General features: G+C 37.2%; 1 long non-coding RNA gene across 7 annotated transcripts; it reads right to left on the bottom strand.

The window, feature by feature from the left end:
• Nucleotides 1-232: 232 nt before the first annotated feature.
• Nucleotides 233-26,386, bottom strand: LOC122180117. Of its 7 annotated transcripts, none has more exons than XR_006178919.1 (8): nt 26,346-26,386; nt 23,323-25,647; nt 22,122-22,213; nt 18,191-18,304; nt 16,149-16,232; nt 12,998-13,141; nt 6,407-6,752; nt 233-3,551 (listed from the first exon to the last, which is right to left on the bottom strand). It is a non-coding gene; the product is annotated as an uncharacterized LOC122180117 (long non-coding RNA). The 7 variants fall into 7 exon arrangements; XR_006178920.1 differs by lacking the exon at nt 6,407-6,752 and having other exon boundaries at nt 23,323-24,156; nt 25,520-25,647; XR_006178918.1 differs by lacking the exon at nt 6,407-6,752 and having other exon boundaries at nt 12,285-13,141.

Raw genomic sequence — 26,386 nt, 5'->3', positions numbered from 1 at the left:
GAAGATGAAGACATTGTATGCTGTCACTGATTTATTCATTAGCAAACTCTATGGCACATCTCCTTCAAGCGGAGCATGTAATAAGCTGATAGCAATGGTACAAAAGCCTCTGTATGAAAAAAAAGGAAGCCCTCCATAGAGAAACATGAAGCTAAATTTCATTTTAGAGTTACTGTACATTTTATCCATCCAGTATTAGATAAATGTCCAGCCATACATAAACTTTCATTTGTATTTATTCATTGTATTTATTTATTGGGAAGACTTAGATGTATATCTGCAAAAGAGGAATGAGGATTAAAAATATCCTTGAGGGACTGCACAAGTCAGCTTTCAGTCTCAGCTTTTTTCATGTTGCAGAAGTGCATCAGAAGCTGCGAGGTAGCAGAAATTCACATCTCCCTAATTGCCTGTACGAAACCTTTGAAGGGGAAACTAAAAGTACTGCAGAAACATCAGAAGTGTATTGACACAGCAAAGGAAGAACTAGTTGAGAAGATTTTCTTTTCATGATATAAGAACCAGCTTCAGATTTAAGAGATCCCAGGCTTCTTACAGTTTTCTTAGAGATCTCAGTGCTTTTTTCAGTAATAATTCAAGGAAAGGAGAACTTGCTCCTTTTTCCTGTGACCCAAGGAATACTCCAGATACACAGGTAAAGCTTTAGACCTGAAACAACCTACAAAGGCAAAAGCATAACATGAATCATAACTTACTGTTTTCTACAGAAACTTATAACCTGAGCCTTCCAAGTGATTGCCGGCAAATAAGCACAAAACTTTGAGCTTACTCTTCAAAGCACACACATTATAACACTGTAACACAATGGATAGCACAGCAATGACAACATAGTAGCAAAGTCTGAGGCTCCAGCACCTGAGGACTTGCTCAAAGAGAGCAACCATAGACACAGAAATAAAGGAAAGACTCTACTTACCCTTAAAAGGCCCCAAATGCACAGGGAACTCCAGCAAGATATCCTTACTTTCACTGCTAACCCTATGCAAGGTCTGTGAAGGGCTGTATCCTGACTCCACACCTTCTGGTTCACTCATGTGCATTGCATACACCTGAGATCCCCTAGATTGGCCCTGCCTTCAAACCAGGTGCTCAATCACTGCTTCACCCCATGACAGCATTCCCACTACACCCAGATGTGAACAAATACCCTTAAATATAAATATAAGTAAAGCCATTCTGAGACTGTGGCAAGTCAATGCGATCTTTAGGTCAGACTGTTTGATTATAAGCTTTAATCTCATGTTACTGCTAAACATCAGCAAAAAATTCTGCTGTGTGCCAGACAACCATAAATTGAATAATGATACCAAAATCTCCTAGCAGAAAGTCTGTATATACCATACTGCACCTTCAAAACTGTTTGAATTCTGGTATTGCAGATGGGATGTCCTTCTGTGGCTAAGACTGATACCCATTCAGTCTGTCTGTTCAGAATAATCTTATTTTTGGAAGGGGAAAGGGGGAACGCTTGAAATAAATGCTTTCAGGATAGCTGTCAGATTATATACATGACCAATGGAATGCTCTTCTTCTTTGAGTATCCTAGATGGAAGTAATAATAATAATAACAATAATCAGGAATTCACTTCATCCCTCTTGAGACCTATTTATTACAGCAGTGATTCTGCAATTGATAAGCTACTCTAAGGATTTAGTGAATCAAAATAGGAAAAGCCTGTTGGAATTTCCTTACATGCATCCTGGAGTTAAGACCCATTACTGCTAGCACACAGAATTACTGTGTCACTGGGAAGACTTTACTGATTTTATTAAGGGCAAGAATTAATGACAGCTACAAAGAACACCAATTCTAGACATAAATGAGCCAGAAAAATTCAAGCCTCCAGTCAGAGAGAGCAGGTATCAATCCATTTTAAAGATATCATCACTGCAGTTATGTACAGGCACTTTTTTTTTTCCCCCCATATTTATATAAGGGAAAATGTGTACATTTGTAGTTATTTTATTTACATACATACTTTTACTCAAGTATTTTATCCATTGCATCAAGAGTGGATTGCTTTCTAAGTTTGATGGATGGGCAAATAGATGTATTTGAGTTCAGGACTCAATAACTTCACTACTATGGTTTTTTTCATTTGTTTGTTTTTTTCTGCAAAGGCATAATGAATATTGGTTGTGCTTCCATCCTGGAAAATATTAAAGCAGCAACAACTCCAAGTCAAAGATATCTAATAGTCCTTCATGAAAAATAAATTAATCAATGGAACATGTCCAAATGTGTTGTTAGCTCTAGCTCTGGGAAATGGCTTTTACAGTAGTTTGAAACAAACACATACATCAGTGAAGGGTGAAGACTCAGTATGAATTTCTTTAGGTACTGTTACCCTGAGGGGTTGCTTTAAAAGGCTGTTTTTTATTGTCAAATTTTTGGTCTGTCATTTTTTTAATTTTTGTTCCACATTTTGGCATCTTTTCTTTCTTGTCTTGTCATCCTAAAATAATGATGCTTTTTCTGAGTTTTCCACAGAAGTGAGAGCAGCAAGCAGACATCATGTTAAACTGCAGTATGAAGTACCTGCTGTGTTGTGTGGATGTGGCTGTAGGGCCCAGAGAGTCTTTGGACTAAAGAGACAACTAATTAACGTGCACAGTGAGTTCCAGCTCTCCTGCCTTAGAGCTATATACTTTTTAGAGGAAAACAGTGCACTTGCTAAAAACAATCTATTTCTGCTTTACTGGCAGTTGTGACATACTGAAATGAAACCTGGAGGGTGAATGGAATGAATTAGCACCTGTTTGTTCCTTAGATCATCCTCATGAGTTTGGATGAATTGGTAGGTTTGAAGAATAACAGGGAATATTGTCCTTTCAGTCTTTCAGCTGAGTATCTATTGTGCTGGCAAATTAAAGGGTTGAGCTGATTTTCTCAGGGATATTCAGGTTTCACACAGTCCTCATGGAGACTTCTGCAGCTATCTTATTTGTGCTGTCTTTGGTCCAAAAAAATCTTAGAGACACTGAGGAATAAATTCAGAGGTCCATCTGAGCCAAAGGAGTGATTCATCATTAGGTGTGAAATGTTCATGTATGCCACAGAATCACAGAACCACAGAATGGTTGAAGTTCGAAGTGATCTGGTCTAACCTGAGCTCCAGCAGGGACATGAAAGTAGAGTGCCCAGGTCCACATCCAGGTGACTCTGGAAGATATCCAAGGAGACTCCACCACCTCTGGGCAACCTGTGCCAGTGCTGTCAACCACAGAGCACAGAATTGCTTCCTGATGCTTAGATGAAAGTTTCTGTTCCAGTTTGTGCCTATTGCCTCTTGCCTTGACATTAGGTACCACCACTGCAGAGAGCCTTGCACTTTGCCTTCAAATGTTTACAAACATTGACGAAATGCCCCTGAGCCTCTTGTTTCCAAGGCTGACCATTCCCAGTCTCACATGACAGGTGCTCCAGGATCTTGGTGGCCCTCTGCTGGAATCCCTTCAGTACGCTCACATCATTTTTGCACTGGACGACCCAGAACACAATTCTCTGGTACACCACAGAATCCTGTGTCCTATAAGCAGAAGAACAGCAAAGTTACTTGAACATTTACACTTTCTGAAGCAAATACAAAAATCCACTAATGCAATGGAAAAAAATACCAAAGCCTCAACCCCCAAAGTCTCAGTCTTACAAAAGCCCACAACAAAATGACAAAAATGCAAAACAGTGATACTCAGAAAAATAATTCTTAAATGTAATTAGGAGATTCAGTGCTCTCCACTTGTTTCTTCTAAAAAAATGCAAAACAACAGGATGCTGTCTCAGCTCTGTGGGAACACATTAAACAAGCAAGTGAAACCAGAGGCAGGGGATGGGCTGGTGTCACTTTCTGTGTTCAACATGTGACCCACAGGCAGTGCTGAGAGCTTTCCCTATCCAAGGAGAGAAGCAGAGGAGGAGCAGGGCTGGTTGCCTTTGATCCTGTTCACTGGGTCTCTGTTGTAATCTCAGCCTCTCCAAGGCCAGACATGCTAATGTCCAACATTAAGGGGTAATGTTTTCAGCACAGTGAATGCAAACATTTGATGTTATCTGACATGTGTCATGCTTCTCACAAAACAATGCAGAACTGAAAGACTTAAAAAGGCTTTATTTTTTATTTATTTCATAAATATTCATGAGAAAGAAGCATTGTTAACTGCTGATATTTTATTTATCCATTTTAATCAGCCCTGTATTTTAAAACTTAAACCATTTTGACTCTACTTAATATTATATAGTTATTGAAATAAAGTAAAAAATGTACTTGAAAACAAACTAGCCCACAGCTTTGGGCCCTAAGATGCTTTAATCTTTTTTTTTCTTCTTCCTTACAAAATCAGATGACAAATATGAACTTGATAACTGCTACTTTAGCTGTCAGATTTCTTTTAAGTTTCATTCAGCATTATCAGTGTTTCATCACCCTTGTCTGTGATTAAGAGAGATACCAGCTCTCTCATAACTCAAAAACAGGTCCTTCTGCTTCACAGTAGTTAATACCTTTTTTTTTTTCTCCCATAACTAAAATCTATTTTCTCTGTTAAACTTAAAGTTGTAGACTGTACATAGACTTACACAGAGGCTCTATAGAGACTGCCTCGAAAGCTAAGGTTAAAGATAGGAATCTGTAGAATGCTAAATGCACTTGAATACTGGGTTTGCAGCTGGTATAAGGGAATGTAAACAAGCAGTCTTCTGGCAGAAACCAAATATCCTTAGAGGGCTTCAGTCATAGTATGGTGATGAGATGCTTTTTCCTTGGTGCTATTATGCTCAAAATTCAGGTTTTCTCCTTTAAAAATACATCTTATGAATATTTAATATAAACTTTACAAGTAATACTATGTTTCTAATATCTGGTAGGAGAAACTGTAGCAAGATTTACCGAAGACTTGGATAAAATGGAGTCAGTGTGATTGGAGTAAAGGAGGAGAAAGGGTCACCCTTTCCTGAATACCACTTTTTTTGAAAGGTGCTCTCATAATTTTGCTGCTTTTTTCTAAATGAAGTAAAAAAGTGGAAATAAAGTAGCAGGATAGAAGCAGATATTAAAAATAAATTATTGTTTTACTGTTCTATACACCTGCATTAGAGTATTTTGTAGTGCTTATTACTGTAATGTTGCAGTAAATTTAGGTCTGCTCTGTGGGGGCGTTTAATGCATTTCAGTTGAGTCTTCTGTTCTTTTTCCTTTTCCCATTAGAGATCCAGTGCTCAAGATAAATCCCTTCATTTTGTTTCCTAGCCAGGTCTTCTTACTCAAGCTGTTTTAAGTGGGAAAGCTTTCTTGAAACTTTGCATCTATTCTGATGGTGGTTAGATATCTGGGAAAGCTGACTGCATCACTAAACTCTTCTGACTCTACATATTTTTTTCTCTCTTGTCTTCATGCCCCCTCTGTGAACTGCCTGGCTGCAGCATTCCCAAGCATGTCCCAGGTGACTTGTAAGAGATTTCATGTTGAAACATTAAGAAAAAACCCCAGAAAATTAGAGCACAATGAAGCACAAATTTCAAGTGTTTTCTGTTGCAACATTACTAAGAGGCAGTATTCAGTAGTCAGCAGAAGCCTCTCAAATTTCTGGAGCAGTAGTTTTCTGTAAAACTGGAATAATGAGAAAAAAATCCACATTAATTCTGCCTGATCTACCTAAGCAAGTTGTTCCAATTGCTCTAATACAAATTTTGTGCATAGAATGCAGGAAATTCACTCCAGAACTGTGCTACTGTAATACCTAGTAAGACCGTAGGAGAAGGCTCATTGCCCAACTGACATTAAAGTGCAGTGCTTTTACAAATCTCATGAGGCAACAGCTCCTAATCCCTAATTATTTCTGTGGATTACCTTGTTACAAGACTATGCTTTCTCAGTAGTGCATGTTTCTGCTTACTCCAGTATTGCAGTCTTTCATCTAATCTCTCAGCATTCATGAGCCAGGAGTGTGCGCTTGTAGCCCAGAAGGCCAAATGTATCTTGTGCTACATGGAAAGAGGGGTGGCCAGCAGGGAGAAGGGAGGTGATTGTTCCCCTTTACTTGGCTTTTGTCAAGCCCAATCTAGAGTACTGTGTCCAGGCCTGGAGCCCCCAGTGCAAGAAGGACTCAGAGTCCAGAGGAGAACCACTAAGATGATCAGAGGGCTGGAGAACCTCTCCTATGAAGAAAGGTTGGGGGGATCTCCAAGCTTGTTTAGCTTGGAGAAGGCTCCGGGGGGACCTCATTGTGGCCTTTGAAAACTTTAAGGGAGTGTATAAACAGGAGGGGAACAGATGTTTACAAGTGTGGATTGTGATAGGACAATGGGGAATGATTTAAAACTAAGAAAGGGGAGGTTCTATCTAAAGAATGATCTAATGATGTGTAAAATATAGATGTGTTTGCTTACACTCTTTTCTTCAGCCATTTATTTCAGCCTTCTTCTTAGGTCAACATTTTTTAACCTCTGTCTGAGACCCGCAGACAAGAGTAATTTCTAGATCTGACAGATATCATCAGCTTCATCCGTTTAGTTTTGTTTTAAGGACCCTTATTACAGACAAATCTACAAGGATATGCTTGTGAAACCCTAGTGTTCCACTGTTGATATGAGATTAAAAAGCCTGAAAATTCAGGGTGACATTCAGTACTCTGAATGACATGGGTTCCAGTATAATCCAGTCACCAGACTTGATATCTGAGGTCTTCAGTTCAATCCAGAGATGCAAGAACTTCAGTGTTTTTCGACAGAGAAGCTGGCAGTGGAAAATGAGACAGAGGAAAACAGTGTGTTTGAGCAGGATACATGCAGCTCCAATAGTTACCTTCCTGAAATCATACAAAAACTGATTTTCTGATCTGTAAATAATAAATAAGTATACTAAATATCTTTCAAAAGTGCCTTATAGTAAGATCTTGTATTTCTCAAACAAGCTCTGGCTTTTACTTTTACCAGGAATCTTCGTATACAAAAAGCAGAAAACACTCCTGGAACTTCTAGAGAATAAAACTTGTCAGCAGTATTTAGTTTTTACAAGACACTAGAGATAAACTATGGGAATTTGTTGCCATTCTAAACAACACATTAAGTCTGAGTATCTCAATTTCAGTCCACTAGAGGTCTGTGAAATTATTTATCAGAAACATTTTTATCTTTTTTTGCAGCAACCTTGCTGACTCTGATACAGTCAAAATGAAATAAGCTTTTGATCTAGTTCCTATTGTTCTCATTCAAAGAGAAGTCTACAGTCATATAGAGAACTTTTTAATAGACACAGCATTTGGCAGTCCAGGAAACAAGCCTGCCTACTTCTTTATTCTTAGATTTGCATTGGGAATTGCTCTAAGTACTACTGGACTAATATTTTATGTTGGAAAAAAATAAAGCTTTTCTTACAAATTGTTATTTTTTTAATAGGAAGAGAGTACCATGTGGAAAGGAGAGTTCATTAGCATGAAATGCCCACTATATCATAGTTCTTCATTGTGCTAAATTTACATATGAGGAAAAAGAGCCAAGATTCATGGCCTCACATGGCTAATGAGACCTTCCAGAGTACTGGAAGGACACAGGTGTCTATCTATTAGCATGTAGCACTGACTCTTTGACTTGCTTTCAAATTGCTTGTTAAGTTTCAAGGCTTTAGGTTCCAAATATGCCTGGGGTAATAGCTTTACGATCCTTATTTTCTTCTATACTAACCCATTTCCTTTAATTTCTATCCTAATTACAGTTAGATTAGAGCATATTTTATCCTTAATTTTATTCTGTATTTGTAGTCTCTGCAACTTGGCACATAAAAACAGCTAAAATAATGTTCTAAAAAGCATTAGTATATTTGCAGTTTTCACAAAAAAGACACTGTGTGGTGTTAACATTCAAGAGCAGGAGCACAGCATTACAAATCATAAGATAATTGCAGCTATTCAGAGAGATTCAGGTAGGCTCCATACATCCTAATCTTTAATCCCAGTTGCTGTAGTTCAAAGACAGTGATTGTTGAAGGCATAGGCAGCAGTAAAAATGATGGTATTCAAGAATGTCTGAATTAATTTGAATGTATTATTTTCATCTTCACTCAGGATCAAATGTTTTACTTGGTTTCTGTTAATTCTTTGTATTTGGTTTGTATTCAGCATTTGGTTCATTTGTGCATCACTAAATAGTTCCACTGCACAATGATTTTTATGTGCCTTGAAAATATAATTAATGTAAAGCTGAATATCATTGATAAATGGAGGCTACTTATCAGTATTTAGCATATAGGGAAACGCAAAAGGGAATAATGTAATTTGTCTGAAGCAATTAGTTGTCTGAATTAGAGATAAAGGATTAAGGATGCGACATTTAAAGAGCCAAACAGTGAATAAATATATTGAATGTTCAAAAGTACAGACGTAACACTTTTAGGTTGAAAGTGCCTTGTAAAATGATGGATGTCCTTATGCTTTGTATGGACAGACACAGATTACACAGCACTAAATGATGCCTAGGTGTGATATGCATAATTGCCTTGGAAATTAGTAGACAGGAAACACTGTAATGTGTTAAAGTCTTTAAACAATGATCATTTCAGCGCGTGTTTGCACTAAAGTCTTTGAGTGGAGATCCCCGGCACTGTTATGTTGGAAAACCAATATCTGAAGAGTAGATTCAATTACAGAACAAGTATCTGCACTGAAACAGGAATTCAACTCATTTTCCTTATTTGCATGAAAACATGGGTATAGCCATCATCACTACTATCATGAATAAGTTGTGATATGGTAATAAATAAGACTGCGTTTGAAATAATTGTTCATGAAAGTTTTTTTTGTAGAATAGAACATAGAAGATATCGGGATGGCTTTGTAAATTTGTTTCATGGGCAATTTCACAGCCTTTCTCTCCAGTTGAGAATTTGATAATTGATATTGATTGTTTCGAAAGTGAGTGCAGGAACGTGTGTAATGGTATCGCTATGGTCTATTTGCTTTACATGCATTGTAGCTGAGAAAATAAACAAGAGTCTCCATGTTAACAATTATGTCACAGAGAAGATAACTTTTGCATTTCTGGACCATGAGAATATAATATTTAGAAGAGATGAATCCTTGGTGCAGAATATAAATGCTTACTCCCGCTTGAATGTCTGCCTTCAGAGCCAGAGTGCAAGACCTCAGACTGAGCTGTTCTAATCCTTGATTATGGAAGATGAAAAACCAAACTGTAATATCCCTGAAGCTGTCCCTAGATTTCAACTCCATTTTTTTAACAGGTAATAAACACACAATGCTTAGTGTAGATCTACTGTACTGCTTGCTGTCTGATGAAGGATAATGTGTCTGTTTTGGCTGGCTGCTATGGCTATCAACCTGATCAAGAGGAAGAAAATCTGAATAAAGACATATTTTCTTCTGTCTGCAGCATGCACTCTGAGGAGGTCAACAGAAAGATCGTAGATGTCTTCATGCCACTCTATCCTCCTGTGCAGTGCAAGGATTTAATAACTGGGAAGAAAGAGCAGACACGTGCATCCAGCAATACTCTGTGGCTTGTATGTAGAAGCTATGGTAAAAATTAGCTGAGTGCTGTTCTTGTGGAAATGGTGGGCGGGACTTCAGACCAGTAATATGTATTTATCACACTGCATGTGAAAATGTAGCTTGTTGGCTACAGCTGATTTATTTTGTGTTAGTGACATTGCTCCTAATTTTATCAGGTGGGAAACTGGGAAGAGACTTTGATGAACTTTCTTTAAGCATTTTCTTAAAAGTTGTTTCTAGCTTCTTTATCTCTGGTCAGTCTGACTCTTTTAATTTGATGTTTCAGAGGACTGAAAGCATTTCCACAAAGAAGTATGTTCTATGCAAAGCAATTCTTTCTGACTCTTCTTTGAAACACTAAACTGACATGATGCATTTTAAAAATTGTACCAGAAGCAGATTACACCAAACATAGTAGTGTAATTCTCCAGGTTCTTTCAACCACCCTTGGCTTTTCTATATCCACCTCTTTCTAGAAAATGAACACATTACATTATTCTAATTGAATACCTGAACAAATTTCTGTTCTTATTCATACTAAGTTCCCAATAGTATACCTCAAGGTGTGTCCTCAAAGAAACACCTTTTTAACAAAAGCATGTAGCAGCTTACTATTGTATTGATCCCTCAAGAGGAATTTAACTTTTAATTAAGTGAAGCAGAGTATTTACTGTTCCTATATAGCTGATTAATCAGGGCTTTGCTAGTTGTATAGAGGAAAGAGACTAAATTAAATACACATTTAATGAGTTGATAGGGAATTGACCTCTGCTGTCATCTGGAGGGCAATATGTAAACACAATCACTGAGGGGATTGTTCCAGAGAGGTTAGATAATATCCCTTTAAAGACACCTTAAGCAGTGACAGATTGGTGTTAAGAAATGTAACCCACATGACTGAATGAGGAAATTCATGGAAATTGTTGAAGTTACCTCTAGATTATTAAAGATCACATTTGATGAAGCATCCAGTACAGCACAGTTTAGCCCTTAAGAAAGCCCTAAATGATGTTCAGGTCCCCTGATGCTAAAGTCCTTTGTAAAATATATGGTTTATCTAAGTATCACTTATTTTCCTGAATATCTGTGTTAAGAGTTCAGGCAATGAAAGATGGTCACTTTGTAGAAATATCAGTAAGAGATTTGTAGTCTGCACTGCAGTGAAACCAGTAGCAAAAACAGCAGTTATTTCTGTAGAAATGAAATTTCACCCAAGACCTTCATACTCCATCTCCACTGCAACAGAATCTTTGTGTCTGTGTTTCATTCAGAGAACTAACAACCAATTGTTTTGTCATTAAAGTCTTTTTAGTGGTATAAACAGATCTGTGTCTTAGCAAGTAAGTGGCTGGAGAAAAAAAGTGGCTGTATTAGGGTTCTGGTAACTTAAAGACAGGAAGTTTCTTGGCCTATCATTCTTCTAGAAAAAAAAAAAAAAAAAAAAAGTACTTTGCTGGATGGCTGTTACACATTCTAAATGAACGAGATATAATATTTTATGATGGGGTTCATATTGATAAAAACATTTCAGAAGTATTTAGCTTCTCACAAATAGAACAAATATGAGTTTTATTTTATGAGAAAAAGTTTTGATGGCATTTTTCTTGAATTAGGAAAATATCGTGTTAAAGCAATATTAATAAATGCTTCCTCAACCACTCAATCAGTGGAAGAAATATTACTTCAACCTTTACATTATCTTCTTTCCTCTGGACATTTTGATTAAATGGGCATGTGGTCTTTATTCTCAGGACAGCAAAATTAACCTCAGTGATTAAAGGGTGACTCTGCCCTCCTTTCTGCCTTAGGCGCTACTCTAGTGACACGACTAGAAAGTAATTATCTTGACTCTATGAAAAGGAAGTTAATGAATCGGAAAGTATTATTGGAACATAGCCCTTACTAACTAATATACACATTTACCTACAAAACAATGTCCTTGGAAAACCTGCTGTAATAATGGCAGAGTTTCAAAGGGAATCCCCTTAGACATTTCCTAACTTTTTTTTAATGTATGCAATTGTACACTGACCTGCAGATACAGAGTCATGAAATCATAAAAAGTAAAATTCCAGAGAAAACTTTCAAGAAGCCTTGTAGGACTGAAAGTCAAATTAGTTTATGAAAGAGCTTATGCTTGATAAATAGTGACTGGTCTGTGGTACTTTGACTGCCTATTTAACTTTCAGGGTGATAATCAAGCCCTTCAGATTCCCACTTCTTTTGAGCAAAATGCTCATAACTATTCACATAAATAAGCTTGTAGAGAAAATAAAACCAAGGGACTTTAAAAATTGCAACAGATATTTACAGGGAATTCACAAAGATAATAAATAAGTAGGTTTCATACAGATATAGCTAAGTAGCTATGTGGGAAAGGACAAAGATAATAAATAAGTAGGTTTCATACAGATATAGCTAAGTAGCTATGTGGGAAAGGATTTGCTCTCCTTTGTTTTCTGCTAAGAAATGCATGTTGGATGGAGGTGGAGATGAATGGCTCAGAATTTTTATAAATTGTGGGAAGAAGTCATGGTCTTCCTATGGAACACTAAAACATATTCTGCAGCTGCAGAATATGAACCTGAATAAAGCTACCTCTGTACCCCGACCTCAGCATTCCCAGTGTGTAGGGAAGAGGAGAATGCTACTCTGTTGCTTCTTCCAGACACTGAGTTCCCAGAAACTGTGCCAGAATGTAGTCAACTAGCAAAGCCTGCCTGATTTACACCTACAACCAGAAATGAGTAGCTTATTTTTACCTTCTGAAAGAAGGGGAGAAATTTTCTGAAAGTCCCCACCAATTTAGGTTATCACGATGCAAACAAACAACTTAGATAACCTTGTCTTGGCATTCTTTTCCATGAATGGTTGGATCAGATGATTTGGCTCCCTTCCAACATAGGCTGTCATGATTTTGTGATTCTACTTCTTAGAAAAGATGATGTTGCTCTTTCCACTTCTTGATGGGAAGTGCTGTGAAATTTGTCTTCCTGGGTACAGGAATACAGTTGTGTTCGTTGTATCACCAGTTTGCATTTGTAAGTCCCTGATTTGTGAGCTGGATAACTTGAGACAGCAGGGTCAGGTTGTTAGCTAAGTTTCATTTGAAGTCTCTTTCACACATAGATTATTATAGCAGATGTGTTCATCTTCTCTTTGGCATGAGGTTTAAACTATACTGTTGCAAGTTCTGCAGGTCCAAGCACAGATGGTAATATAAAAACCTACGCTGGGAGATGCCCATAAACCAGGATATTGCTGAGACCTGAGCTCAGAGATTCTTGTTCTGATCATATTTGCTCATGTGAAGGTACCAGTGCACCTGGAGTCTCTGTGCCTAACTCTGAAGAGGAGTGGTCATTTCTATGACCACTTCAATGAATGAGTTTTTTACTCCAGTGCTTCTGATATGCTTGTTGTCTGTCTAGCATGGTCAGGCCTGTCTTTTGGATGGAAGGAGACAAAATCTTACCCCTCATTCTATAAGCGAAGATGACTGTATTGACTTGACACGCAGGGTAACTCTGAGAATTTAACAATTTCTGGGTAAAAAGAGAATATTTTTGTGCTTGATTTCTTTTCCTTTCATTCTCAACAGGTACGAGCATAATTTAATCTGAAAAAAAAGCCACACTGTGAGCAAATACTTTGAGCCATTATTACTGTATTATAATGGATACACCTCAAGCAAAAGCAGAATTTCTGAGGTTGCTTTAATGACTGCATCTTGCCAGCAGATTGGTTTGTATTTTGTGAGCTCTTTTCCCACTTTAGTTCCTTCTGTTCACAGATATTCATAAATAACAACTTAGGGAGTGATTTATTGCTCCAAAGTATTGTCTTTACCACATCAATTAAATAAATACACATCAAACATAATGATAATTGTCTGATGCTCCTCTGGGTTCACTCCCTGGCCTTCTGTTCTGTGTAGTTCATATAATTTGTATCTGTAGATTATGATGATAAACAATCAGGATTGTGGAAGAGATACATTTTGCTTAACATCAACATATTTCAGCCTCTATTAGTGACAGTGTTTTGCTGAAGAGAACTGAATGTCCATAAACCACCTGTCCTTTAGGGGAGTTTGGGTTTAGCACTTGAAACTCTTAGCTCAGTAACTACTTTTAAAAAGTAAAATTACTTTTACTTTGATTAATACATTATATAATAAAGACACTGCTTTTCATTTCTATAGAAGAAAGTAGGTATTTATCTCTCTTTTTGTTTCTTACACAAAGGGTAGATGAAAATGAGAGGAGATGTTCATATGCTTTTCAATCAATCTCTATTAATAGGAAAATACATTTATTTTCACATATTTCCTATTACCAAGAACTAATAACAAAAATTCTAATTAGTGTTATGCATGGCTCTTTTGAACGAATCTGCACTCTACACATTTTTAATTAATCCCTATCATTCATATTTCTAATTAAAGTGCAATAATACTTTGAGAAGTTGCTGCTTAAAATGGCTGAGAGGGGGCAATGTCAATAATTGTTTTTATTTCTTAGCGTCATAATGAATTCTATTTAAAATGTATCAGGAAAATTAATTTTTAAAATATACAGCTATGCAAATTTAATCAGATTTGGAATTCAACAGGGGAATATTTTCTAATTTTCAGCATACTATCTATAATAATTTTTTTGTAAGGAGATTTTATGAACAAATTCATTGATGCCACATAAGCCAGAAAATAATCTGCGCCTTTTACATTCGTGTGCTATTTGTTGTGATTAGAAAGGGGCAATTTTTTTTTTCATATGCATTCATAGATGTTAAAATGCAGTTCATAAACACACACAAAAAGCATGAAAAATAAATCATGCATTAGGCAGGATGTACCTACGTGTTCTTGTTCTTGTATAGACCTTTGTTTGGCTCATGTTCCCCTTGTAATCCATTACAAAGTGCATATCTTTTCTGCAGAACTGCTGTATAGGCAATCATTCCTGATCCCATGTCATGTAATTGATTATTCTTGGCTATATATGCGTGCTCCTCCCTGCTGAACTATATTATTATTCCTTTTCCAGTCTGGTTTGCCTATTTGTCAAGATTGTATTGCATTCTAATGCTGCTATCTAATGTAGTAGCAGTGTATAGGGCGATATCACCTGCTGGTTCAGTGAAAATAATCTCTCTTCTACCATTGAGATCTCTAATAAATATATTAATTAATACTAGACCAAGGGAAGAACTCTTCAAAACCATTCATTCTGTATTGTTCTGATCATGAACCAGTGATATTCTCTATCATCTAAGATTTTTACAAGCATTTTTGCCATTTGCAAGTTATTTTGTAATAGTTTTATCTGTACCTTACTTCCATATCCTATTTATAATAATGTCAAGTAAAAAATTCTCAAGATCTTACTCTATTTGGAAAAGAGAGGAAATTAACTACTGAGAAGTAATTAACCTCACCAGCTTACTGGAAAAACTGATTTAAGAGGTTTTATATCTGTTAGACCAATATGCACTTTTCCTCCTCTATTTTTCACTTCAGGGCTCTTTCAGCTGGCTGGACATTACAATGGTTGATGGCTTCTCAGCTCCCACCCCACAATTCTGTTTAGAGATAAGTCTGTATCATCAGGTATCTCGCTTACCCTCTTTAAGCTCCCTAAAACAACTGATAATGCATCTGAGACTGCCTGACTCCATTCTTTCAGATTGTGAAGTCAAATTCATCAGGTTTTGCCATTCAAAAACATTTGACTTATATAAGTATCTTGAAGCCTGTTGTTTCTTTACTTTTTTTGTCCCTACTACCTCTCTCCCCTCCCCTCAGATAATACAAGGAAATGTATAAATGATTAGAGCTAAAAGACCAGACATTCCACATACAAATAATTCTGTGAAGCTTAAATCTTTTAGCCTCTACTAAATATATTGTTAATAGAGCCCCTACTAGGCTATATTAATGATTTAATTTCCAGATATAAAAAATGAGGCAAAATAGCTGTGAAATGAAGAACTCTCCTGTGAAATTGTTTCATTTCACACTCAAGAATACATTCATCTTATCATGACAAGAGGTCAGCAAATCTAAGCTGAAATACTGTTTTAGTGTTGATAAGGTTCAACTTTATCCCATTAATCCATTTCCAGTTATCTTGTAGATAGAAGGTATTACACTGCAGCCTCAAAGATGGATGGAAAGCAATATCATCGCCATACATTTGCCAACAAAATACCTTAAGAGGCACTGTAGAAACACTAAGGATTACCACTGTATTTTAAGTATGGGACCTTGTCAACGGTTTATGGGCTGGTTTGTCCTGGTTCGGTGACTAGCAGGGTAGAGGGATCTGTGGATCCATGCCTCTGGAAATAGGGGACCTCAAAATAATTGAAAACAGCGGCAATGATCTGAGGTGAAACAAATTTACTAAATATAGTATCAGAATGCAAGATAATGCAATATAATGGAAGTTAATAAATCAAAATATAATGAGAGAGAGAGAGTGTCTGAAAAGTGGATAGGCCTCACCGCAGTGCTGAGGTGAGATGTGCAGTCCAGCTGAGCTGATGAAGAAAAGCAGGTGGAGAAGAGCAGATGAAGAAGCGCAGGCAAAGAAGCGCAGGTGAAGAAGAGAACATCAGGTGACCTTATCAGGAGTTGTATCTCCTCACTGATCGCAAAGCCCCCTGGGGAATGTAGCTCTTCTCCTCCTCCAGACAGGCACCTGGAACTTGAGCATCAACAGTTAAACCCCCAGTGCATTACATGATGTTATGATGTGTAATACCCATAACCAAAAATCATAAAACCATGACAGACCTAGGGAAACTAGTGGTGTTTGAGAGGGCTAACAGCATACAGACTATTGTGGTTGCTGAGAGCTTAGTTACCTAAAATTAATCCTGTTTGAGAGAAGATTTCAGGATCAGGACATGTATTGTGACCTTCAGAATCAGCATTATTTGTGCAAAAACTTTGTTATTCTTACAGCATCATATTCCAATCTCAGAAACTTTTTAGACAACATCAAAAAAACTCATTTACAATGCTGGTATATAATAACCACTTCAGGAATATTTAATTGAAATGGTAAGCATGAAACATCTGCAGTTGTCAACATAACTTTATATATCTTATTAGCCCACAGCTTATGTTGTAAAACAACAGATTGCAGAACTTTTTTCCCTCTTGGAAAACTTCTCTACAAATATAAACTTTCTCTTTGCCACCTCAACTCTTTTCTCAGCCTTTTTTTCCCAACTGCAAGATGCTTATGCAGCTGCAGTATCAGTTGGCATCCTTTGATCTGGTGACCAATATGACCAGAACTGGACAGGTCTCAGGTCTTCATTTTTCTCTCCATCAACACTTGTTCAACCACAACCATAGGGTACATGGACTTTTGCCCAGCCTACAGACCAAACACGTACATCAGTGACATGGGTGGGTGCTGAGAGGAGCTGTGGTGTAAAGCTGATGGTACTGAGGTTCACCTGTGAATGGAAAAGCCTTGTGAGCTTTCCTTCTCACACAATTAATTGTTGAATTGTGTTCTATCTTCTTTATAAGTGGTACAGAATTACATCAGAGGATTAAACTGTTGAGTTTGGCTTCTCTGATATTTAAGCTACTGGTTATTTCTATACATGCATTAAAACAGAGATCCCTGTGAGACTACCCATAAGAATAACAGTTTAGGAGAAAAAGCTCCATTCTATTTGTTGAATAAAATAATTATTTCAGTGTTTATATTTTTTTTAGCTCTTTTTCCTTTTTTAGTCCCATCTGTTTATTAATCTAAAGGAATATAGAGATTTATCTTATTACTGACACGCTGATTTTGGTGTGTCTAGAAGCAACATTTGAGTGATATAATTAAACTTGGTGCTGAGACTGTTTTAATTACATTAATTTTAATTATATACAGTACATTTTAATTATGTAGACTGAGACAGGCAAATTTCCATCTATTAAGATGGTCTGCAACTCACATAATGGGACCCTATTTCTGTTTGTTAGTGTTACTTTTCTTGATGGCTTCATTATTGGTGGAAGGTGATTTTTTTTTTAATCCCACTTTAATTTGTATTTTTAAAAGGCACATTTGAAATCCACTTGACAATATTCCTTGCCCTGCACTGGAAGGATGCATTTTAAACCAAATATTCAAACTAGAGGAAAACAAAGGAAGCTCTCTGTGTGTTACCCAGTTCCTCTGTCACACATGACTTCCAAGGGCTGAACTGGGAAACCACTTTGAGTGTTTTTGAAACACCTGAGGAAAAATTATGTGTAATGTACGAATATTGCCCTATCTCTATGTTCACCACAAAAACTTCATGGCTATGCTCAAATGTGTTTTGAGAGGGAATGCATATTTACCATTAAAGATAGAATTCCCAAAATGGGCTTTCATCTCTGATACCTTTCTTAGATCTTGTTTTTATGTCCCTGATGTGGCCAAGGGCACATGTATCTTCTATCTGGAACATGGTAGTTTCTCTCCAGTCCTTGCAATGTTTCTATCCATGGTGTGCTGCTTGGACCATGGCTGCACTCTTGACATGTCCTGTCCTGTCCTTTGAAACGCAAGTTTCTCCTACCAAGTCTAAGGCTACTGATGACAGTACTGGGCTCAGAATCAAGAGTCTTATTCACAGAAGTCTCTCCGTATATTTTTGGTCTTACTTGGACATTGTACTGGAACTGATATAGTGTGTCCAGATCTGGAGGAGCATGCAGAGTTGTTTGAGTGGGTCCAGAGGAGGCTGTGAAGATGATCACAGGGCTGGAGCACCTCTCCTAAGAAAAAAAGCTGATGGAGTTGGTCTTGTTTAGCATGGAGAGGACAAGGCTCCAAAAGACCTCACTGCAGCCTTCAAGTGCTTAAAGGAAGCTTATAAACAGGAGAGAGAAAGACATTTTACAGGGGAAGACAGAGGTAGTACAAAGGGTAATAGTTTTAAACTAAAAAAAGGGAAGATTTATACTGGACATTAGAAGATGATTTTTTACTCAGAGGGTGGTGAGGCAGTTGCAAAGGCTGCTCAGAGAAGTTGTAGCTGACCCATCCCTGAGAGCACTCAAGGCCAGGCTGGATGGAATTCTGTGCAGCCTCATCTAGTGGGTAGCAGCCTGCCCACGGCAGGGAGTAGAAATTGGATGGGCTTTAAGGGCTCTTCCAACCCAAGCCATTTTGTGATTCTATGATTATTAGGATACAGTAACTGTTTCTTTGCATTTTGTAGTCTGCTTTGGATATAGATAGTGTTTAATTCTTGAAAACACTTACTAACACTGTAAGAAGCTGGTACATTCACAGCTGTCATTTACTTCTACTGCCTTTGTTTCCTAAACTGCAGTCTGACATTGAACTAACTCACTAAGTTTAGCCTTGACAACTGTCTCTCAAAGACCAATACTGCTTTATTGAACTTCCTTCACCATAGGATTTTGGAAATTTTTGTATTCTTTTATTTTGGAAGACTTAAATTCTCAAGTGAGAATAGTAAGTTAAACAAGCAATGAATTATGACTTTGAGAAGAGAAACAATCTCTTAACTAAATGAGTGTCTAGCTCTGGAGGATTATATTTGGATGCCTGTAACTAGTAGTCTAGAATTTGGACCATAAGTGTACATTCAAGTATACCAGAATGAACTAGGAGTTTATGTTTGGTCTTCAAAAAGGAACACAGCACTTAGTGAAGTTTTATGCAGTCAGATGAATGAATCCATCTCATCTCATTAAGTACCTCAATATATCATACCGTTCTATTTTAACTGCTTCCAGGTGGACATAATCCCTTCCCAGTTCAGATGACTGCTTCCTGTGTGTATATCTGACCTAAACCATTTTTGCAGAATGGGTAGGACAGTAATACCACAGATAAATCAGTGTGTATGAGGGAAAGGTGCAAGATTTTCAGTACAGAGATAGTTTGCAGTATGGAGATGATTTGCAGCTGAAGATAGCAAACTTTAGCCTTCAAGCAGAAACAGATAATTTAGCTTAGTCTTTAAATTCCCAGAATACTAAACTGTACAAAGTTATACACCGAAACATAAAAACTGGTCAGATGTTTTCTACTGAGATTTCAGTTCTTTCCCTCTCAGGAAAATCTTAATTTTGGTATTTCAAAATATTTAGTAATTAATTTAAAATGTAATTAAAACACAGATTTAACAAGGAAACATATGGTAGGTCTGATCCAGTACGGAGCAAAATAAATCTTTTCAGTGAAATGAAATAAAATACTTAAACTCAAATTGGTTTAAGAAAATATTCATAGGCAATTTTCCCTAGTTCATTGCCAATCCAGTAGTAGTCTGGGTTCCTTTCTACCTTATCAGCCATGCTCCCTGAAGCACTTTATTCCGCATTATGCAGTGTGGTTTTGCTCCAACCAAACTTTGCACTGTGAATCATAAGAAACATATCATTTCAGGAGAGATGATTTCTATGTCAAGCTTGGACCAGATAGAAAAGAGGCCTCATAGGACAGAATATCCGCATATGGGAGAGCTCAGTGAATATTGTCCTTTTTCCAATTTAAAAGTTTCTTCTGGAACTTCCACTCTGTAAAGTGTATTTGTACTCCAGAATATTATCATAATTTGGTAGAGTCAAATGGTTGACGTGACAGAACTGTCTTTGCAAAAGAGTTAATTGTGAGTTATTGGAAAACAACTGAAAAAAAATCACATTTAACTTCTTAGTTATTCCTTTGGCTCTTACACTGAACACTGCAACTGCAGAGAACAGTTCCAACAGCATTGCAAGTGCTTTTTCTTCTTTTTGCCATGATCATTAATTAATAGTACTAATGCTGAATTTCATCTTCTAATTTTATCATTAAGTCATTCAATACTAAGCTTTAACTTTGACTAACCTGAGTCAATCTTTGCAATGGATTGGCTTTGGTTAGATGTCAAGTTCCTACCCAGCTGCTTGTTTACTCAGCAGGATGGAATGCGGAAGGGGGAGAAAGCAAGGAAAAAAACATAAGCAAAAAAGACAGGGAAATCAATTACCAGTTACCATGGTGGTGAAACAGTTTTGACTTCTGGAAAATAAGTTTCTTATTTTTGCAATTATTTAAAATACTGACACTTTCTGCTGTATCCAGCATGGGGTAGCCCTGTTCTCTTTTCACAACGGCTTCCCTGTTAAGCCACTCTGCCACCAACACCTTGCCAGGTATATCATCAGCAAAGGCTGTCACTTAAAGCACAGTATCATTTTCATATCACTTATTAATGAGTGCACAGTTCAGTGAATACATCTGGTAAAAGTCAGTATGGATTCAGCTGATATCCACTACTTCTTGCACCTGTTCCTACATTTCCTTCCTCAAGTAATTACTTGTGTGCAGAAGGACTCTTTCCCACAGTGGTCAGGTATACGGATCTCCCTTAAAAAGGAATCCATTGAGACCTCAAGGAAATATGAGAAGGAAATATGAATATCTTTGCAAGGCATGACTTCACTTCTGCTTCGTGGCAAATAAAGGTATTTCACACTCATGTTCATTTGTAAGTTGCATTTTAATAGTCAGGTGCACTCTGCATCAGAAGATTGTGCTAGTCCATGCAGAAAAATTTAGTATGATAATCAAAAAGAATATGGATTTTCATAAAATTAAACCATTATACAGTCCTGTGAATTTAAACTTAGAAGGTGGAGTGTAGACATTTAAGTACATGTAATCAATGTGCTACAATAAAACTCTCTATAATGTGCTTCATACAGGCTGTGCCCTTGAATGCAGCATTACAGCTCTGTCCTGAGTCTCACAAGATGCTTCTTTGCTCAATATTGTTGAATGCACTTCACAAAGCAGTAAAAATCAGAAGGAATCCTTTTTGTTGACCCTCAATAGGTTCTGGTGACTTGTCAATAGCAGGATTAGACTTAAGGTTAATGCAAGAAGAAAAATGTATGCAAAACATCTCATACAGAAAATACTACATAAAGAGAAAGGAAAAATTGCAATGAAAATGAAGAGGACTGGGTGGACTCAAGACCAAAGAGCACAGAAAGAATGGAATATAGAAAATAGAGACATCAGAAGCAAGAAGAATAAAAAAAACTTTATTTAAGAGGAAAGAGTTCTTGTCCTTAACAAACTGAATGTTATGTTTTCAGTGTCTCCATTTTTCTGAGACTGGTGTACAGACTGGTGTAAAGGTGTTTAGGTACACAAGTTTCAAAACATAATTACATTGCAAGGCCTGGTTATACTCTTAAAGAACCTTGATTAAGGGTCAACACTGTTGTTACAGAGGAATTAAATTTTTTTGTCCCTTATTTTCTTGATGTTTTAATTGATACTACGGTAATGATAGTTTAAATGAAGACAAAACCACTTGTCCATCACCTGTAGTCCTCAAGAGGGAGAGGGACTCTGAAACAAGTGCTTATATCAACACAAGAGCTAAGGAAGGGTAACACTTCATACTGCTTGCCTCTTGCTGAATACTTATTTCCATAATGTTTTCCCCAACTTATATCTATGTATTTCTCACTCTGGAAATCCATTCTAGCTTGTTTTCAGGATGTAGGTTATAAGATGTATTGTGGCAGGATCTAATCTGTTGCTCTCAGCAGGATGACTTACCACTACAGGAATGATGTTGGAAAGATCTTGTTTTCACCTTGACTTTGTTTTTTCTTCTTCCAGATGGATTTTGCTCTTGCCTGTGCTATAGCCTAAATGGGAAACAAGCACAGAGAGAAGTCATTTTGCAGCACTGTGAATTTTTTTTTTGTTGTTTTGCATTTGCTTATACCATTTACAAGACTGATAGCTCTGATCACAGAAGAGCTCTGAACTCTAAGCAATCAAATCTGCAAGTTCCATTTTACTATCTCAATTAGAACACAGTATTACCAATGAATTAAAGAATAAATAGAGATGTGCTGACTTATTTGGAAAATTAATGGTGTTGGCTGTAAAGGAGAGTGGACAGAGCAGATGTTTGATGTTTGCCCTTGCATAACTAAACCACTGAAACTGGGATTAGATTTGAGAACAGGTATAATGTCTGAAACAAAAACATTTTCTGGTAGACTGGCTCACATCAGTCATATTCCACCATTCACACTGTTTCCAGCCACAGCAGTGCAGCAGTATTTTTCCAGGTGGGAGATGCCTGAGCTGATTATTTTGGAAAACAAGTTGCCGGAGGATATTTTGTCACTGCTTGCATAAAAAAAAAAAAAACAAAAAAAAACTTCACGTATGATTTATGCCACAAAAAAGACACTCACCCAAGCATAAATGAATATAAATAAAGTAAACAATTCTCTTTAGCAATATATTTTTTGGCAATATCAAAATAGTCATGTATTTCTGACAGGGGTCCAAACCATCAAATGCTCAGGCTATGCTTTGATTAGTCCCAGTGGAAATTAGCTCAGTAAGACTTGACAAAACCTAGGAAAGAAGTGATTATCCAATGAAGCACAAGAAATTAAAAAACAAATAAGTTTTTAATTAGGATAAAACATATTTTACATATATTTCTTCAAAAGAATCAGGAATCAAAAACATCTCACTGTGCTCCCAAATGGCCTAAAGGGTGAAGATAATCAAGTTGTAGGAGACCTGAAATAAAGTTCCAGATCTAGCAGATATTTGATTATAGAGGGTGAAACATCTCCAATTTTCACAGCCCAGAGACACGTCCTAGGAAGTGCCTACTGCTAGCCACTCTGTGGTCCACGGCTGATTTTCAGTTGGTGGAAGCCTTCAGATGCAGGAGATTTGGAATAAGCCCACCATGGCACCAAGCTGCTAATTGCAGCTACATGCTTACCTGAGCCATAAGCCGGTGAAGTTCAAGTCCGGTCACTAATAAGTGAAAGCAGGCAGTGACCATATACTCCCCACATTTTGCAGGTGCCTGGACTCCAAGGATTTTAAGGTGTCCCTCCATCAGTTTACTGAGGAGAAGAGCAAGCTTTGCCTTGCAGGTAAATGTCATGGATGCACTTCAAAGAAAGTAGAATCAGGATGACAGAATACCCTGAGTTGGAAAGGTCCCCTAAGGATCATCAAGTCCAAGTCCTTAGGCGTAGAGTTTATTCACTATGCATACAGATTACAAAACAGAGAAGGTGACACTGGAAATAAACCAGTCTGTGAGGTGATATCAAGGAACACAGCATGATTTTATGCACTCAGTTTAACTAAATTCTCCCTCCTATATCCCAGTGCTCTACAAATAATCATTATATCCCCAAACAACCATTCTTTTAAATAAAAAGGTGGTTATTCCTCTTAGCAGCTGATAATAGAGCTGTTTAGAAACATCAGTTTTCTTTCTTCCTTTCTTTTTTAACATTCATTAAGTGAATAGTACTGATATTGATTCAAAAACTGTTCCAGCAGGATTGTATAATCAAATCTATGCATCCTGAGTAAAGAGTACAGTTTTCAATAGCCAGTAGACCTGGCATTCATATACACACACGATCCTTTTCCCAAAACAAATTTAAAAAAGTACTTAAAATTGCAGTTTTAAACTAGACCTATCCATTATGAGATGGTGCTGCACTGTCCTGCCATACTGCAAGGATTAAGTGTGGACTCCATCCTTGGCTGGAGTGCTGTATGATGTCTCATGAGAAATGTAGTCTGATTGAGAGATCTGATCAATACAAGAAAAGAAAAAAATGTGAGCATTTAAGCATTATCTGTGCTGATATACTACAGCAGCATTTTCCACTACAAATCACAGGGGTATGGATTATTTTTCTAGTTACTGATGAGCATATTTTTCCCAGCAAAAACACATTTTGCTGTCAAATTCTAGTTTCAAGCAAATAAATTTCTTCAGCTGTTGCTCCAAGTCATTGCTGTTTAGCAAAACTGTTAGTTGTCCAATGCTCTACATATCTGTGTTACACTGATTTCAAATAAGAGCTAAATGTTTCTCCTGGACAGAGATGTGCAACCAAAAAGAAAAAGTTAATCAAATGTAGGAGAATATATTGGAGGAAAACAGAGTGGGCGAATCAGCCACACATAATTGAATTCTACTTTAAAGTTTGCTAGGGCTGCTGACAGTGGTGTCCCCATTTTCCTTCAGCTGTGGCTCAGCAGACTCTTAGTTCTTCAGTACCACAGACACTTTTATAAGAACCACACTGAATTTAGGATGTTTAAAGTAACTTCTCAGTGTATAAAGAAACTTCCTAATGGGTTTCAAAGGGATACTGAGTTTATTTTATTTTGAAAAAAGACATTTCAAAAATAGAAGTAAGTTATGAACATGTCATCTGAAAATTATGGGGCTTTCTTGCTCATAAAACAAAGAAGCATTGTTTCCATGCCCTGAATTTAAAGACATCTGTCTATAGTGCCTTGAGTACAGGCTGTGAATAAAAGAAGATAATTTTCCTCAGTGCAAATATTTAATAAACAAAACTGTATAAACAGAATTGCTAATGGAGATCCTGCAGAAATCATGAGCAGTGAACTGAACACAAATCAATACTTGGAAAACATTAGGTGAAAAAACACCAGCACCACTTACCAGCAGGCAGGTGCTCTAATCACATGGGGATAGGGGCTGCCACCCCAGCTGGGGGCTCCTGCTGCTGCCAGCACCCACCCATCCCTACTCAACCAGCACCACTTCAGCCATCAGATTCATTTTTGCCCATTGTTAGTGCTGTAGAAATAAAATAGGTGGTCCCTCAGAATGCTGGATTAATAAAACTGATAACTTTGGAAGCCTCATAGTACCTTTTTTATACAGATTTTCAGTGGCCAATACTGTACAGCAGAGTGTATATTTTAGCTCTCCCTCATCCCCTTCTTAGTAGCAAAGATAGCTTTTCCTAGTCAGATAGTTTATTTTCTTAGCTAGATACAAACCTTCTCTAAACTTTTGATTAGAAGCCATTGCAACTTAGAACTGCAAAAAATCATTGCATCAGATCTATCCCACAAACAGCACAGGGGCCAACTGATGATGAAACACAGTACAGAGCTTTCAACACCCTGACCTTCATGTAAGATCTTGTTTACTCCTGCTCTGCTGTGTTGCCGTGATCACTCCTGTTGTTTTCCACACCAAGAGGGGAGAGCAGCAAGGTGTTCCCTGCTTCCATACCCACATAGCTCTGCATTTACACTGGGGATAAAAAACATACATTAAATCATGATGGGATGCTTTTTTTTTTTTTTTTTTTTTTTTTTTTAAGTGCATAAAGTAACAGTGCTTTCATAATACCTACATCTGCTTTTATTTGGCCTGTATATATGAAAGGGTGTGAGGAGAAGGATCAGCTGCTATTACCAGTCACAAAGCTACCTGTCTTCAGTGAGATGAAGACACTGCTCTTTTTCCTACATGTCCATGGACATTTGTTAACACAAACAGTCTTCTTCCTGCTTTATGAGGATGCATTGCCTGATCTTTTGGTTAAAAGAGTAACACAGGTACCAACCCTGTGCTCCCTGCCTGAATGTTCACTGCTGATGTACTCCTTAGCCCTGTACTAGCAAATTCCTAAATGCATGCAGCCAGTGAGATGATTATGGTAAGGCTGCACAACGACAGGCTCTAAAGAAGAGTTCCTGTGATTGAAGCCATGTGCCAAAAACACACACAGTAGTCCAATCATTCTTCTGTGAGCAAAAAGAGGTATAACAGTTATGATACATGGATACCAACAAGGTTAAAATGCAGTTACAATCCTAACAAGATTCAGAAAAAACAAAAAACAAACTGTATAATCAAAGAATTTTAGGAAGTTATAATCACAAAATAAACAAGAGAGTTAGGCAAAGCAGACTATGATAACAAAAGAGAATAAATAGAAAGCTTACCCCTATCCTGGGCTCACTCACAAAACACCAGCAAAGGCAAT

The sequence above is a fragment of the Lagopus leucura genome, unplaced genomic scaffold (assembly GCF_019238085.1).
Source record: "Lagopus leucura isolate 7727_CA_CO unplaced genomic scaffold, USGS_WTPT01 Super-Scaffold_100004, whole genome shotgun sequence".
Lineage (NCBI taxonomy): Eukaryota > Metazoa > Chordata > Aves > Galliformes > Phasianidae > Lagopus > Lagopus leucura.
Note: the sequence above shows the minus strand (reverse complement) of the source record. Positions and strands in the feature narration are given on the sequence as shown.